At 34.1% G+C, this 17,367-nt stretch overlaps 1 long non-coding RNA gene across 1 annotated transcript; it reads left to right on the top strand.

Moving 5' to 3' along the window:
* Positions 1-1,390: 1,390 nt before the first annotated feature.
* On the top strand, positions 1,391-16,620 carry LOC116527507. Its single transcript, XR_004258588.1, has 3 exons — positions 1,391-1,484; positions 16,349-16,352; positions 16,608-16,620. It is a non-coding gene; the product is annotated as an uncharacterized LOC116527507 (long non-coding RNA).
* Positions 16,621-17,367: the final 747 nt, after the last annotated feature.

The following is a 17,367-nucleotide window of genomic DNA, read 5'->3' as shown; positions in this document are numbered from 1 at the left end:
TAAATTGTGTAAAATCAGCTTTGAATGGAACTAATAGAGATGAAAGTAAATTCCAAGATAAAGGTCTAATTTATGGGTAAAATATAAGATGCATTCTGAAGTTTTTAAAGATTTGAAGAACAGAATGTGGGATTAACTACCACTTCCATGTCAGTCTGAATACTTAAAATCTTAGTTCTGTTCGGTAATTATCTTACATAGTTATTTAAGATTTCCAAGTCATTCCTTTATTAGCATAAAGGAAAATATATACACAGGCCTTATTTGTATTTGAAAGGGTAAAATGAGATACACATCACAATGCATTGTACATCTTAAAGAATGATGTAAAGAAGCTATTTGTGGCTCTCATCCAACACTACCCATCCTCCAACTGATGTGTAAAATCACTCAGAGTCTTACTTTATACCACCAGGCAAGGAGAAGTTTATACAAATACTTGCATGCTTTATGTATAAAGGTACAATTAATTCCCTTTTTTTTTTTTTTATTTCTTTTTTTTGAGAAGGAGTCTCAGTCTGTTGCTCAGGCTGGAATGTGGTGGCCTGATATCCGTTTACTGCAGCCTCTGCCTCCTGGGTTCAAGCAACTCTCCTGCCTCAGCCTGCTGTGTATCTGGGACTACAGGTGCAAACCACTGCTTTGGCTAATTGTTGTTTTTTTAGTAGAGATGGTGTTTTGCCACATTGGTGAGGCTGGTCTTGAACTCCTGACCTCAAGTGATCCACCCGCCTGTGCCTCTAAAAGTGCTGGGATTACAGGCATGAGCATGGCCTTTTCACAGTTTTTATTTTATAAATCAAGTTTTAATGTTTTAAATTTTTGTGAGCACATTGTGAGTACATATTGATGGGGTATATGAGATATTTTGGTACAGGTATATAATGCGTAATAGTCACATCAGGGAAAATTTTGCCTTCATCCTCTTAAGCATTTATCCTTTGTGTTACAAACAATCCAATTATACTCTTTTGGTTATTGTAAAATATTCAATTAAATTATTATTGACTATAGTCCCCCTATTGTGCTACAAAATGCTAGGTCTCATTCATTCTTTATGACTATTTTCTTTGCATCTATTACCTTTTCGTGCCTTTCCCTGCCTATCCTTCCCAGTCTCTGGTAACTAACCTTCTATTCTTTATCTCCATGAGTTCAACTGTTTTGATTCTTAGATTCCACAAATGAGTGAGAACATGCAATGTTTGCCTTTCCGTACCTAGCTTATTTCACTTAACATAATAACTTTCTGTTTTATCCATGTTGTTGCAAACAACAGGGCCTAATTCTTTTTTTATGGCTGAATAGTATTCCATTATGTGTATATATGTCACATTTTCCTTGTCCATTCATTTGTTGATGAACACTTGGGTTGCTTCCAAATCTTGGCTATCATGAACAGTGCTGTAAAAAACATGAGAGTGCAGATATCTCTTTGATATACTGATTTCCTTTCTTTTGGGAATATAACCAGCAGTGGGATTGTTAGATTGTGTAATAACTCTAATTTTAGTTTTTTCAGTAGCTTCTAAACTGTTCCCATAGTGGTTGTACTAGGTTCCTACCAACAATGTACAAATGGTCCTTTCCTCCACAACCTTATCAGAAATTGTTATTGTCTGACTTTTGGATAAAAACCATTTTAACTGGGGTGCTATGATATTTTATTGTAGTTTTGATTTGGATTTCTCTAATGATCAATTATGCTGAGCAATTTTTATATGCCTTTTTGTTTTTTTTCTTTTTTTCATGTGTCTTTTATACATCTTGGAGTTTTCCAACAGTTTTAATCATTTTCTATCATTAAAAATTTTTATATATGTTAATTTTAGATTATTTTTGTTTCTCTGTCTTCATGTTTATTACATTTTTTGTCTGTGATGTCTAATCTGCAATTAAGCCCATTCAGTGTATTTTCATTTCAGTAACTGTAGTTGTCATCTTTAGAGGTTCTATTTTAGTCTCTTTTCTTACTCCCTTGTCTCTACTTAATTTGTTCAATATTTCTAATAGTTTTTGAACATATGGATTATGTTTTAATAACTATTTCAATGTCTTTTCCTGATAATTCTAACAGCTGTGTCATTTCTGGGTTATTTTGATTAATTGAATCTTTCTCCTTATTATGGTTTATTCTTCTCTGCTTCTTTGCTAACTGGTTAATTTTGATTCAATGCCATGTATTTTGAATTTTATCTTTTTGTGGTTGAACATTTCTATATTCCTGCAAATATATTTAAATGTTTTTCTAAGATGCAGCTAAATTACTTGACAACAGTTTGATCACTTAGATCTTGATCTTAAAATCTGTTAGACAGGACAAGAACAGCCTTTAGGCCAAAGCTGATTTTGTGCTAATAATGAATCAAGACATTTTATCCAAAGACTTATGAATTATGATATTTTTAGTCAGACTGGCCCTGTGGTAACATCAGCTCCTGTGGTAGAGAGTAGTGGAACTCTCTTCTGTGGTACAGAGTAGTCAAAATCTCTACTCCTTTTTGGATGGTTCTTTTCCTGATCGTGGGTAGTTTATTCAGTGCTTGTGTTGACTAGTATTTTGCTGAATACCTAAGGGGGACTCTCTAAAGACCTTTGAAGTCTTCTTTCTATTAAATTCTTCTCTCTGTGGTTCTTCACCTTGGTTCTCCTGGACTCTCAACTCGAGGTCCATTGGTTTTGCATGTACTCCCTTTCTATTCCATACCTTGGAAACTCTTGTAAGACAATAAGCTGTGACAATCATAGGGCCTTTTTTATATCTGTGTTTTTAGGCACCCCTGTTCCTTGGTGACTGATGTCCAATAACTTGCAAACCATTCATTAATATGTTTCATTTATTTTTGTATGTTTCAGGCAAAAGGGTAAATCATATCCTTATACCTCTGTTACAGCATTTGTCCTTGATGTAGAAAAAATCCTTTACCCTTTGGAAGCAATAATATTCTTTCAGGGACTTATAAGTACTTTTTAAAGTTCTGAGTTTTTTTTTTTAATTGGCACATTTTTGGGTGGAGAATTAGATCTGGTAACTTAGTGGCTGACAAAATATAAAAAAGGTACTTTGGGGTAAAAGTTAAGAATCCATATTTAGATGATTGAAAATGAGCTATGCCAACAAAGAGTGACTCTGAAGCTTTAAAATCACTTCTCATAGAACTTACCTTTATCTGGCTGGGCATGGTAGCCTACAGTGAAATACCAGCACTTTGAGAGGCCAAAGTGGGTGGATCACCTGAGGTCAGGAATTTGAGACCAGCCTGACCAACATAGTGAAACCCCATCTCTACTAAAAATACAAAATTAGCCAGACATAGTGGTACATGCCTGTAATCCTAGCTACTTGGGAAGCTGAAACACCTGGGCGCAGTGGCTCCTGTTTGTAATCCCAGCACTTTGGGAGGCCAAGGCGGGTGGATCACAAGGTCAGGAGTTCGAGCTCAGCCAATATGGGAAGCTGAAGCAAAATAATCTCTTGAATGCGGGAGGCAGAGGTTGCAGTGAATCAAGATCGTGCCACTGCACTCCAGAACAAAACTCTGTCCAAAAAAAAAAAAAAAAAAAGAACTTACTGTGATATGAGACCAAACTCCAGAGGACTAAAAGGTTTAAAGCTAAGACTTTTTTTTTGTCATTGCCATTGTTTGCTCAACCTGAACCTTAAAGGCCTCAAAAGGCCTCAGAGAAAACACGTCTTTCTCTCTCTCTCTCTTTCTCTCTCTCTCTCTCTCTCATGCACACCCACACATTAGTTAGGAACATGATTTGGACCAAAATCTTCAGCTGAAAAAGTGCTAGTGCCATGTCAGTTGACATATGTGTTTGTTTAAAAGAAATCACTGATTTGTTTACATGTTGCCTTTGTCTTTCATCAACAAAAGAAGAACTCTGGGAATGTACACACATTAAATATTTAATAGGACGTAACTGTTTACATCTTAAAGAGAACATATGAATCTGCCTTTCCTGTTCTTAGTAATGGGAAGTGAGGGATTTAAATATACTTATACCTTCCAGCATATAAACCCTTGCTACTACTATTTTTTCTGGACCATCATCGCTACCCTTGCTGTACAGATAACTTTTATTCACGTCAGCCACTGAGAGAAACTTAGATCTCCTGGTCATAACTCATTCGTTTTTTTCAATACTGCATCAAAATTACCACTTGTTTATTAGACCTCATTGCTTTTCCTTTATTTGAGGACTTTCCTTTAGCAAATATCCTCACTAATTAATCACCAACGTTCATTTTACTAAATCTTTCTTATCAGCCATCAAACTTGACCACATTTACCCCTTCAGATACTTCCCAGTTACCTCCTCCCCATTATATCAGACCTCTCCTACAAAGCTGTCTCTAGTACTTTTTCACACATTTTACTTGGTTCCCACTTTTTCATTAAATGCAGTCTTTTCAGTTACCAGTGATCTTTACATTGCTAAATTCAATCATCAATCCTCACATCAAATCACATGTGTCTTTTAGTATGATTTCTCAAAACTGCCATTTCTTCTTGTTGAACCACATTGTTGACTGGCTTATAGAAGCATGGACTTTCTCAGTTTTCCTGCCATCTCACCCGTCTATCAGTCACCTTTGTGAAGTGTTCCTCATCTTCCTGGAGGGATTGACAAAGGAATTAATTCAGTCACGATCCTCACTCTTCTCTTTTTTTCTCTCTATATTCAAATCCTTGGGGATCTTAATTTAATTTCAGGTTGAAATTTTTGTTTTCACCTTCCCCAGATGGCTTATCCCCTTGTTTTTACCCTTGTTTTATTTCCTGGTATTCTCTTCCTTGCCCTCTCTGTTTCTCTCTACGAGCTTCCTTGCTTGGGCTGGAGGTTTGGTAGGCGTGACCCTAACTTTGGAACTTGACATTTGTGATTTGTTCTGCCTAGAATGTCTTTCCCACAGAGGTCTTAGTGGTTTTGTCCCTCACCTCCTTCAAACACTTGTTCAAATATAACTTTTCCAGTGTAATGTGTTCAGACTCATTTATTGAAAATTGCCCCCCTCACAGACCTTGACATTTAACAGTATACCTGTCCTGGTTTATTTTTTTCCTAACACTTAAAACCTAACTCATGATACATTTTACTTACTTTTTAAAATTTCTATGTCCACCCAATAGAATGCAAATGCTGCAAGACAAGGGATTCTTTTCTTTTTCTTTTGTTCACTGATTCATCTCCAATGCTTAGAAAAATACGTGGTAAGTCATAGGTATAAAGACTTGTTGGGTAAAACAATTAAAAATGGAACATTTCTGTCAACAAGATGGGTTTCAACCCATCTTGCTTCTGCCAGCTAATGAGTGGAACACTTCTGTCAACAAGAAGGGTTTCAACAAGAAGAAATGGTGATTTTGAGAAATCCTACTGCAAGGACCATGTAGCTTGAAAATGAAGATTGACCATTGAATTTGACAATGTGAAGGTAACTGTTAACTTTAAAAATGTGCATTTAGTGAAAAGGTGAGAACCAAATAAAATGTGTGAGGTGGAATCCAAGGCAGCTGAAAAGTCTTAATTTTCCTGTAGCATTCAGTATTGTTGTCACTTTTTCCAGCAAGACTTACCTAACTTTGCATGACTGGGTTTCATTGTGAGGTGCTTTTCTTGTAATAAGTATTATGCTACATTCATTTTTACTGCTTTTCTAATTGCCTTTTCTTTCTGTGAACCTGAATTATAGGCTAAGAGAGAGTAGGAACGTAGTCTTATTTGTTGATCATGTTATAGTAAGTATTTGGAAGAGTTCCTGTGAAAATTAGATATTGCACTCAACAGATTTTAATATATGCCTTGCAATTGGCTGGAAAGATGTACAAAAAGTACTTTCAAAAATGATTGAAATATTTTAATTTATATAACTTCTTGAGAAATCCTCCTTGTGTAAACACTGCTACTTGAAAAGAAGAGATTTGTTATGTCAATTATATTCCCAGACCTTTCAAGAAGTGTTAGGGAAGCCAGATCTCATGCCTTACAGCACAGTGGGAAGAACCACTGACTCCATTGGTGTGGAGGTGGAGGGTTGAATGTGTGCAACAGAGCTGCTGTGTAACATGTGCTGAAACCTTGCCTTTACAGCAAAGGAGACTGAGCCACCTGTCCATGTGAAAGACAAGGACATAATGCTGGCGGTGAATAGATCATACATCTAATTTTAATAGTCACTTTGGAAATGTGATTAGTTTCAATCTTAACATTAAAATTATGGCTTACAGCTGTTACTGAATCCAAGTTATCATACAAAACAATGCAAACCAAAAGTGCCTTAATTTTTTAAAAGAAATCACTATGAAAAAATTAAATTTCAAAATGCCCATTTTGGGATTCTTAAGTTTGTTTGCCTCAGTAGAGAGTAAGATCATATTAAAAACATAAATTGTGTTATAATTTATATAACTATTAAACACATTCAAAATAAAAATAGGAAAATAGAGAAAATGTAAGTGAAAAAAGCTAAATTAATAGAAGCTAATGAAACTGATACTACTATTGCCAATATTTGAATATATTCTCTTTCTGTGTTTCTATTTTGTAAACATTAGGATAGTGCTACTTAAATAGTATTTTAATATTTTTCCTCAAAATACTATATTGTAGACATTTTCTCAAATCATGAAATATTCTTTGTAACAATTTTAGTTTGAATATATCATGCCATAATTTAATATTTTTCTATTTTTTGACATTCATATTGCTTTAACATTTTGTCTATTGCATAAAAAAGGCTTTGATAAATGTATTTTTGCATGAATCTTTGTATACATCCTTAGATTTGTGATACAGAGATTATTACATATGTAACTTCTGGGTCAAATAACTTAAATATACTTAAAGATCTTGACTTAAAGTGTCAAATTGCCATCCTCAGAGATTGTGTCAACATTCTTAATAATACCTTGGATGAGCTAAAAATGCCTTACCTTTTAAAAATATCTTATTGTTGCTATTTTAAGTCTCACTTTTGTCTAGTGGTTATTTATGAGATTGTCATTTTCTAAGCGGTTACTTTAAGCACACTTTATAAATTGATGAGTCATTTACATTGCCATTTGGTGAAGTACCTGTTTTTGCCCAATTTTTTCTGTGGCTTCATTCATCTCTTTTTTTATTTACAAATTTACATCAAGGGTGATATTCTCACACTTATGTTATAATGATTTTTTCCATTTGTTATTCCTCTTTCATTTCTATTTACAGTCTCTTGAAGTAGTGCTTCACTTTTAAAAAATAAATTTGTTACTCACTTTTGTATTGTTTCTTTCCATTGATTTAATACTTAGAATTTGTTTACCATCTCGTTTGATTTGTATGAGGCTTATGTGTCAGACACTGTTCTTTACAATATGTTGACTCCTCTAATCCTCACAAAATACCTGTATGAAGCCACTATTTTTGTTCATGTTTTTAGATGAGTAAAGCCAGAAACGTAAATAGTAAATGATTTCACTAAAGTCACAACAGTATGCAAATTGCAGACCACGATTTCAATACAGGCAGTCCAACGCCATATTCCATGTGCTTAACCAGTATAATGAACTGCTTGTACTTTCTCCTACTTACTACATGATTTTATTTCTTAATTTTTAATTGTTAGTCCTTTTGATTAATGATATATGTTATGAGTAGGTTATTTAAGTTTCTTTTCTTTTTTCATTTGGAGGAATTATGGTACCAAGACTATTTTTGATTAATTTATTTTTGCACTTTGATAAAAAATGATTCTCTGAGCATATACTGATTCCTATGTAGTACAAATTTTGCCCCTTGAATTTCTATTTGGTTTTCTCTTTCACTATTTTTTTCTATTATACTTTAAGCTCTAGGGTATGTGTGCATAACCTGCAGGTTTTTTAAATAGGTATACACATGCCATGGTGGTTTGCTGCATCCATCACCCCATCATCTACATTAGGTATTTCTCCTGATGCTATCCCTCCCCTAAGCCCCCACCCCTTGCTTTCCCTCCCCTAGCCCCCCAACACCTGACAGGCCCCAGTATGTGATGTTCTCCTCCCTGTGTCCATGTGTTCTCATTGTTCAACAACCACTTATGAGTTGGTTTTCTGTTCTTGCATCAGTTTGCTGAGAATGATAGTTTCCAGCTTTATCCAAGTCCCTGCAAAGAAAGTGAACTCATCCTTTTTGATGGCTGCATAGTATTCCATGGTGTATGTGTGCCACATTTTCTTGATACAGTCTATCATTGATGGGCATTTGAGTAGGTTGCAAGTCTTTGCTATTGTGTACAGTATTGCAATAAACATATGCGTGCATGTGTCTTTATAATAGAATGTTTTATATTCCTTTAGGTATATACCCAGCAATGGAATTGCTGGGCCAAATGGCATTTCTATTTCTAGATCCTTGAGGAATCACCACACTGTCTTCCACAATGGTTGAACTAATTTACACTCCCACCAACAGTGTAAAAGCATTCATGCTTCTCCACTTCCTCTTCAGCATCTGTTGTCTCCAGATTTTTTAACAATTGCCATTCTAACTGGCATGAGATGGTTTCTAAATGTGGTTTTGATTTGCATTTCTCTAATGACCAGTGATGATGAGCTTTTTTACATATGTTTGTTGGCTGCATAAATGTCTTCTTTTGAGAAGTATCCTTCGCCTACTTTTTGATTGGGTTTTTTTTTTTCTGGTAAATTTCTTTAAGTTCTTTGTAGATTCTGGATATTAGTTCTTTGTCAGATGGGTAGATTGCAAAATTTTTTCCTATTCTGTTGGTTGTCTACTCACTCTAATTATAGTTTTGGTGTGCAGAAACTCTTTAGTTTAATTAGATCCCATTGTTCTAGTTTGGCTTTCGTTGCCATTGCTTTAGTGTTTTAGTCAAGAATTCTTTGCCCATGCTTATGTCCTGAATGCTATTGCTTTGGTTTTCTTCTAGGGTTTTTATGGTGTTAGGTCTTGTGTTTAAATCTTTAATCCATCTGGAGTTAATTTTTATATAGGTGTAAGGAAGGGATCCAGTTTCAGCTTTCTGTATATGGCTAGCCAGTTTTCCCAACACCATTTATTAAATAGGGAATCCTTTCCCCCTTGCTTGTTTTTGTCAGGTTGGTCAAAGATCAGATGGTTGTAGATGGGTGGCATTATTTCTGAGGCCTCTGTTCTGTTCCATTGGTCTACATATCTGTTTTGGTACCAGTAGCATGTTGTTTTGATTACTGTAGCCTTGTAGTATAGTTTGAAGTCAGGTAGCATGATGCCTCTAGCTTTATTTTCTTGTTTGTTGTTGTTGTTGTTGTTGTTTTTTGCTTAGGATTGTCTTGGTTATGTGAGCTCTTTTTTGGTACTATATGAAGTTTAAGGTGTTTTTTCCAGTTCTGTGAAGAAGGTCAGTGGTAGTTTGATGGGGATAGCGTTGAATCTATAAATTACTTTTGGCAGTATGGCCATTTGCATGATATTGATTCTTCCTAATCATGAGCATGGAATGTTTTTCCATCTGTTTGTGTCCTCTCTTATTTCCTTGAGCAGTGGTTTGTTGTTCTCCTTGAAGAAGTCCTTCACATCCCTTGTTAGTTGTAATCCTAGGTATTTTATTCTCTTTGTAGCAATTGTGAATGGGAGTTCACTCACGATTTGATTTTCTGTTTGTCTATTACTTGTGTATAGGATTGCTTGTGATTTTTGCACATTGATTTTGTATCCTGAGACTTTGCTGAAGTTGCTTATCAGCTTACGGAGATTTTGGGATGAGAAGATGGGGTCTTCTAAACATACAATCATGTCATCTGCAAATAGAGACAATTTGAGTTCCTCTTTTCCTAATCGAATACCCTTTTTTTCTTCTTCTTGCCTGATTGCCCTGGCCAAAACTTCCAGTACTATGCTGAGTAGGAGCGTTGAGAGAGGGCATCTTTGTCTTGTGGCAGTTTTCAAAGGGAATGCTTTCAGTTTTAGCCTATCCAATATGATATTGGCTGTGGGTTTGTCATAAATAGCTTTTGTTATTTTGAGATATGTTCCATCAATACCTAGTTTATTAAGAATTTTTAGCATAAAGGGCCACTGAATTTTGTAAAAGGCCTTCTCTGCATCTGTTGAGATAATCATGTGGTTTTTATCTTTGGTTCTATTTATGTGTTGGATTACATTTATAGACTTGCATATGTTGAACCATCCTTGCATCCCTGCGATAAAGCCAACTTGATTGTGAGATTGTGATAGATAAGCTTTTTAATGTGCTGTTGGATTCGGTTTACCAGCATTTTATTGAAGTTTTTTGCATCAATGTTCACCATGGATATTGGCCTGAAATTTTCTTTTTAGTTGTGTCTCTGCCAGGTTTTGTTATCAGGGTAATGTTGGCCTCATAAAATGAGTTAGAGAGGATTCTATATTTTTGTATTATTTGGAATAGTTTCGGAAGGAATGGTACCAGCTCCTCTTGGTACCTCTCGTAGAATTTGGCTGTGAATCCTCCTGGCTCTGTACTTTTTTTGGTTGGTAGGCTATTAATTGCTGCCTTAATTTCAGCCCTTTTTATTGGACTATTCCTGGATTCAACTTCATCCTACTTTAGTCTTGGGAGGGTGTAAGTATCCAGAAATCTATCAATTTCTTCTAGATTTACTGGTTTATTTGCATAGAAGTGTTTGTAGTATTCTCTGATGGTAGTTTGTTTTTCTGTGGGATTGGTGGTGATATGCCCTTTATCATTTTTTATCATATTTGTTTGATTCTTCTTTCTTTTCTTATTTATTAGTCTATCTAGTGGTCTATCTATTTTGTTGATCTTTTCAAAAAACCACCTTCTGGATTCGTTGATTTTTTTGAAGGGTGTTTTGCATCTTATCTCCTTAAGTTCTTCTCTGATCTTTGGTATTTCTTGTCTTCTGCTAGCTTTTGAATTTGTTTGATATGGCTCCTCTAGTTCTTTTAATCATGACATTAGGGTATTGATTTTAGTTTTTTCCTCATTTTTCTTATGGGCATTTAGTGCTATAAATTTCCCTGTAGACACTGCTTTAAATGTGTCCCATAGATTCCTGTATGTTTTGTCTTCATTCTCATTGGTTTTGAAGAACATCTTTATTCCTGCCTTCATTTTATTATTTATCTGGTAGTCATTCAGGAGCAGGTTGTTTACTTTCTTTCACCATTAAACATCACCCAAATTATTGCATTTTAAAATGTTTTCATTTTTAAATTAATATTTCACCTTCAATTACTGTGTTATTAAAAAAATATTTGGTTATTCTGGAGTTTTATGAGTTTTTAAACTTATTATTACACTTAGAAATACTTGTCAAGATGTAAAGAAGTTTCCATTAACATTTGATTTCAATTTAGTTGAAATAGATTCACTGAAGGACAATTCACACTTTATTATATTGCTTTACCAATTCTGAATGTGATAGAAAACTCCCAATTATTTAATATTTATTTTATATACTTATATATTATACTTTTTATATCGAGTTCCTCACACACAAATGTAAATGTATGTAAACAAAATACATTTATAGGAGTATATGTGGATGGGGTAGATATATACATATATATTTATGTATGAATTATTTATTATAACTATTCTGCAGTTGCCCAACCTAATGCCTCTATTATTCATTTTAATTTAGATTCCCACACTTGGCTATGATAATTGATTTGTGTATCTATTCTCTCCAAAACTGAGGAAATATTAGGACAGAGCTGTTATTATATATATATAATTTTTCTTTTCTCTTTTTTTATTGTACTTTAGGTTCTGGGGTACATGTATAGATCATGCAGGATTGTTGCATAGGTATACACATGGCAATGTGATTTGCTGCTTCCATCCCCCTGTCACCTATATCTGGCATTTCTCCCCGTGTTAGCCCTCCCCAACCTCTCCAGCCCCTGCTGTCACACCCCTAGACCCCCTCAACAGACCCCAGTGTGGGATGCTCCCCTCTCTGTCCATGTGTTCTCATTGTTCAACCACCTATGCTGTTACACCATATTTTGTAACCCCTCAGTACCTAGAGACATAGTAAATTATTCCTTAAATGAATGAATGGTTTCTTCCCCCCTGTTTAAAGTAGAAATATTTAGAAATATTTTGCCCTTTTTTGTCCACATCTATTTAACAATCAACTTGTAAATCACTAGAAGTAGTGTATTTGATTGGAAACTGCAATGCATTTCTACAAATTATTTTTTTGACAAAGGATAAAATAATTTGAATTGGAGGGTTATCTTTAAAATATTAAATGCTGTTATTGTTAAAACAATTTGAAGAAGATTTTATGTGTGGTCAGAATAGACAGAGCCTGTACACAGAAGATTTCTATTTCTTGACCCGTGATTGTTGCTCTCATGAATTTGAAAAAGTTAAAAACAGCCAAGGGTTTCTGTTTAATAGATCCAAGATTTCTTTAGAGGTGCTTATTTTTGTTTGTTTTTTTTTGTGGCAGCATGCAAACCTAAATTTCAGTAATTAACATGAAATTTGATTTCAGGAAAACACAACCTTAAATAGCTATGGGGAAAATGTTTTGAAATTGCTTTAGTGTTGCTATTTTCCACTTAAGAAGATAAACAAAACTGAGCATATTATCATAAATATATATAGAAATCTAAAATGCATATCATAATTTGTATATACATACATACATATTATGTGCTATATGCCAATATGTTAAATAAAGGTATTTTTTCATCTGAAAACAAAAAACTCTTTAATTATCTGGTGTGTGTTTGTAGTAGGTTAGCATTTTACGTAGCATTGCTTTGGGAGCTCAAATGAATTTTTTTTGAAATTCCTGTGTGTCATAACCTGAAGAGTATCACAAATTTGAGAAAGAGAACATTCATGGCACATTAAATATGTGCATGTGGGTGACAGAGAGAGAAAGGAGAAAGAGTGCGTGTTTTTGTTTATGTGGGTATCTTTGCATTGACTTACTGTATGTTATTTTTTAACCCTATAGACTCTGATGTTTTTCCAGTCATGTTTTATTTATGTGGCTTTTTAAAACTTTATTTTTTTTAACATTTAGTTTCATGGGTACATGTGCAGGTTTGTTGTATTCATAAATTGCGTATCACAGGGATTTGATGCATATCACACAGATTATTTCATCATCCAGGTAATAAGCATAGTATTTAATAGGTAGTTTTTTGAGCTTCATCCTCCTTGCACCCTCTACCTTCACATCGGTCCCAGTGTCTGTTGTTCCTATCTTTGTGTCCATGTATACTCAGTGTTTAGTACCCTGTTATAAGGGAGAACATGTGATATCTGGATTTCTGTTCTTGCGCTAGTTTACTCCTATTCATGTTGCTGCCAAGAATATAGTCTTATTCATTTTTATGGCTGTGTAGTATCTCATAGTATATATGTCCACATTTTCTTTATCCAGTCTACTATTGATGGGCATTGAGATTGATTCCATGACTTTGCTATTGTAAATAGTGCTGCAATGAACACATGCACAGTAGGAGTATCTCTTTTATCTCTACTCTAATAGCGTCATATCATTAGGTCAGGCCCAGCTAGTTAATTTCCTTTTTGTTTAACAGAAGTTTGACTGCTTAGAGACCTTAATTACATCTTCAAAATACCTTTCCTCTTTTCTAATCTATTAGTTAGAAAAGTTGTTAGTCCTGCCCGTATTCAAGGGGCAGGGATTACAGACAGGTGTGGATATCAGGAGCTAAAAATACCCAGGCCATTTTATAATTCTGCCTACCACACCCTGTGACTTCAGTTTGCAAATAATTTAAGAGGGAGAAAATAATATCCTGTTTTTGCTATCTTAATTTGTAATTTTTCACCTGTATTGTAACCAGCATGAAAGCACTATAGAAGCAATAATATCCTCTGTAATTAATAAATAATACTGTGGTTATGAACGTTTTCTTATCTTTGCATAACTCAAAGGAAACTTTTGTGACCATTCTTCTGTTAAAGTAATATTAATATACTCTATAGAAGCATTCTTTGCTTGACCTAATTCCAAATTGGTGCTTTGAAAAAGAGACCCAAATGTGGAGACACATGTTCATGATGTGAGGAATGATAAATCTTAAAAGATTTTCTCGTCATTTGGACTTTTATATTATTTTAACACTTTGCCATATCAGTCAAGAAATACTTGTGCCCCACTTGTGGTTTAGATTGCATAACACAAAATCTCTAATACTCTAATACTCTTGAATAATATTTTTCAGAATTTAAGATTATTTCATTTAATCTTTCAGGAAATAAAAATATAGTCAAGATAATTTATTTTATTATACTAGATTTTACTTAAAAATGCTAATGATTTACTGAAAATTATCATCAATTAACAGAATCTTAGTGTGTATTGAAATATGTCTACACTGGAATAATCTTTTACTTTGAAATATTTATCGCTTAGACGTTGCTAATTTATGTGTCTAGATAATTATATTTAAATTAATATACAAAAAATTACAGTCCTTTTTAGGCAAAACTTCATCATACTTAAACTTTTAAAATGTTTTAAGTTGATTGAATTCAATCTGTAATTACACCTTCAGCTCCCATTTCTCCTTTTTTGTTTCCAGGTTAAGCTGTAATCAAAATTCAGTTTATGAGACAAAATGGAAGTTCTGCCATTGAATACTCCTTGAACAAGAAACTCTTCTGAATAGGCCAAAAGGATGAAAACTTTGACTATATAAACAACTTTTGTCATCACAGGTCGAGTATTATGTTCTCCTGTTTTATAAAACCAATATCATCTAAAAGATTGTGCATGATTATAAACATAACCTTTCCAAAATAAAATCAGAACTTCTTCCTGTGCCAGCATCATGAAATGTTCATATTACTGTGATGAGAATGTTATAAGTGGATGAGCACTATTTGTTCATCAGGGACTCTTTTTCTTCCCTAAAATTTAGAAGATTTTAAAAGTAGTATTGATCTAACCACTTTCTTCCAGCCCATGTTGCTTTCTCTATAAACTTTGCTGCCCATTAATTGCTCTTGAATTGATAGCCATTGTTCATAACTCCCACTGTGTTCAATCATCAGGCAATAGAAATTAGAACAATAGGAAATATTTGTTAATATGATTCTTTGATGTACTCAAAAAATTCAAGGACTTTTAAGTGTAACATCTAATACATGTGGATTTAATTTTGTAGACAAAAAGAAAGCCTAACATGAAAACTCAGCAATTCATAAGGGCCATCATACTCAGAAGATTAAGTCTTTTAAAGAATTTGGCATGCGGAAAGAGAGCATAGATTATTACACATTGTTAAAGCAGTGGAGCCTAGCAGATAGTAGTCCTAGAGCTTTCTGGGTGTCTACAAAGACATAACATTATTTAGTCTCATGTGAGTCGCTATTGAAACCTCCCTCACTTTACAGACTATTTCTCATAATATACAAAATTCTGAGTTAGACCTTGGAAATTCTTTTTAAAATAAAAGTATATTCTTAGAATAAGAGTAGCAGTTCACACACAAAGGCAATTAATAAACTATTCATCAGATTATGTTAGCAGTTGCCATTGAGGGAAACAGAAGGATTCTACTTTGTCTCCTTGCAGAGAAGGTAAGAGCCATACATTGTAAAATACCTGTGCCGTCTATACTAATTTTATGCTTTCTTGTTTTTGTCTACCAATCTACCGTTGCATCTGATAGTACCCATGTATTCCACAAAAGGTCAAGTACAACCTATATAGTTAGGCATACAAATAGCTTCTTTGCCCCTCAAGAAGACAGAATCAAGAAGAGATTTACACAGAGCCAAAGTGAACTCATCCAATTTGAGCAGCTATTTCAGTGTCTTGGGATCCACAGCATGGCCTAGAATTAGTAAAAGCTTTAATAAGGACACATCTTGTTGGCTCCATTGACTCCTTACTTAGGACGAAGAGGCATGGTCACACAAGGTAAGAACTGGATACTCTAAAGCCCAGGTCCAAGATGGGTCCTTGATTGCCCATGTTTGTAGTGGCACTGTGCTCCTTATTTTTATACATTTAAAAAATGTTTTGCTGACTTATACTTGTTTCTCTTAATTCACTAATTTATATTTATTAACTAGTATATCTTAATAGCTAAGATTTTTTCTTTATTGTAATAAACTTTTCTTGTGAATATTATATAACATCAATCAAAATATTTCTTTTTTTTTTTTTGAGATGGTGTCTCACTCTATCATCATCCAGGCTGGAGTGCAGAGGTGCGATCTCGGCTCACTCCAACCTCTGCCTTCTGGCTTCAAGCAATTCTCATGCCTCACCCTTCTGAGTAGTGGGGACTACAGGCACGTGCCACTATGCCTGGCTAGATTTTTAATTTTTTGGTAGAGACAGGATTTCACTATACTGGCGAGGCTGGTCTTGAACTTCTGACCTCATGATCTGCCTGCCTTGGCCTCCCAAAGTACTGGGATTACAGGCATAAGCCACCGTGCCTGCCTATTTTCCTTTTAACAAGATATGTATTTTAACATTAAGCCAATAAATTTCACATGATAACGTTTTGTACATCTGGGCGAATATTTTATACAAATTATTTTATATCTCTTGACAGTACTTAGGAACTTATGTCATAAATTATAATGATATTAGTTGAGCAAATCAAACTTCTAGAATTAAATAGTAATAAAGATGTAATTGCCGATGGAGTAATATTTCATTTTTATTACTGTAATGGTATCTGAGAAAACAGATATATTTTGTTTCTTGTAATTTACTCAATTATGTCTTTATGTTTTAAGCTCTTCCGATTCCATTTTGAATTTAACTTTTATTAACCTAAGTTTTAGTCACATTTTGCTTTATCTAAATGTACCAAAATATTAGTATTAGCTATTTTCTTATGTATAATAATCTTAATACTTTCAGATTTTTACACCCAAATCTAGAATTTTCAGTATCGAGACAAATTAATTTTGTGAAACTGGGAACTTAATTTTTCATTACATAAAAAATCTATTCTTAGTTTGCTTGTTTGGGTTGCCTTAAAAGGTAAAGACTGCTGGATACACAATGCCATCAACAATATTTTTTATAATTCTAGTACAATTTAATTTTAAATTACAAATATATATTGTTTAATTTTGATAGCAAATGAAAGTTGCTTTATGTTTATTGAAGAGTCTCAATGATTTCCTTGGTTGGAAATACTTTATTGACCCAAATGGCAGGAAGACCACTCAGCTCAGAGGAATGTTCCCAAATAGGGAAGAATGAAATGTAGCCAGCAGATATGTGCCTTCTCATATTATGGAGCATGGTGACTCTTCTCTGCTGATCTATGTTTACACAGCCAACTCTCAGGCAGGATTCTCAACTGGACCATAGGATGTGAACACGGCATAGGTAAGGTCAGTGCTCTTCCTTTTGTACA

This window comes from Sapajus apella, unplaced genomic scaffold, assembly GCF_009761245.1.
Source record: "Sapajus apella isolate SASKATOON/1434 unplaced genomic scaffold, GSC_monkey_1.0 scaffold55, whole genome shotgun sequence".
Taxonomy (NCBI): Eukaryota; Metazoa; Chordata; class Mammalia; order Primates; family Cebidae; genus Sapajus; species Sapajus apella.
This window is presented reverse-complemented; position numbering and strand designations above follow the sequence as displayed.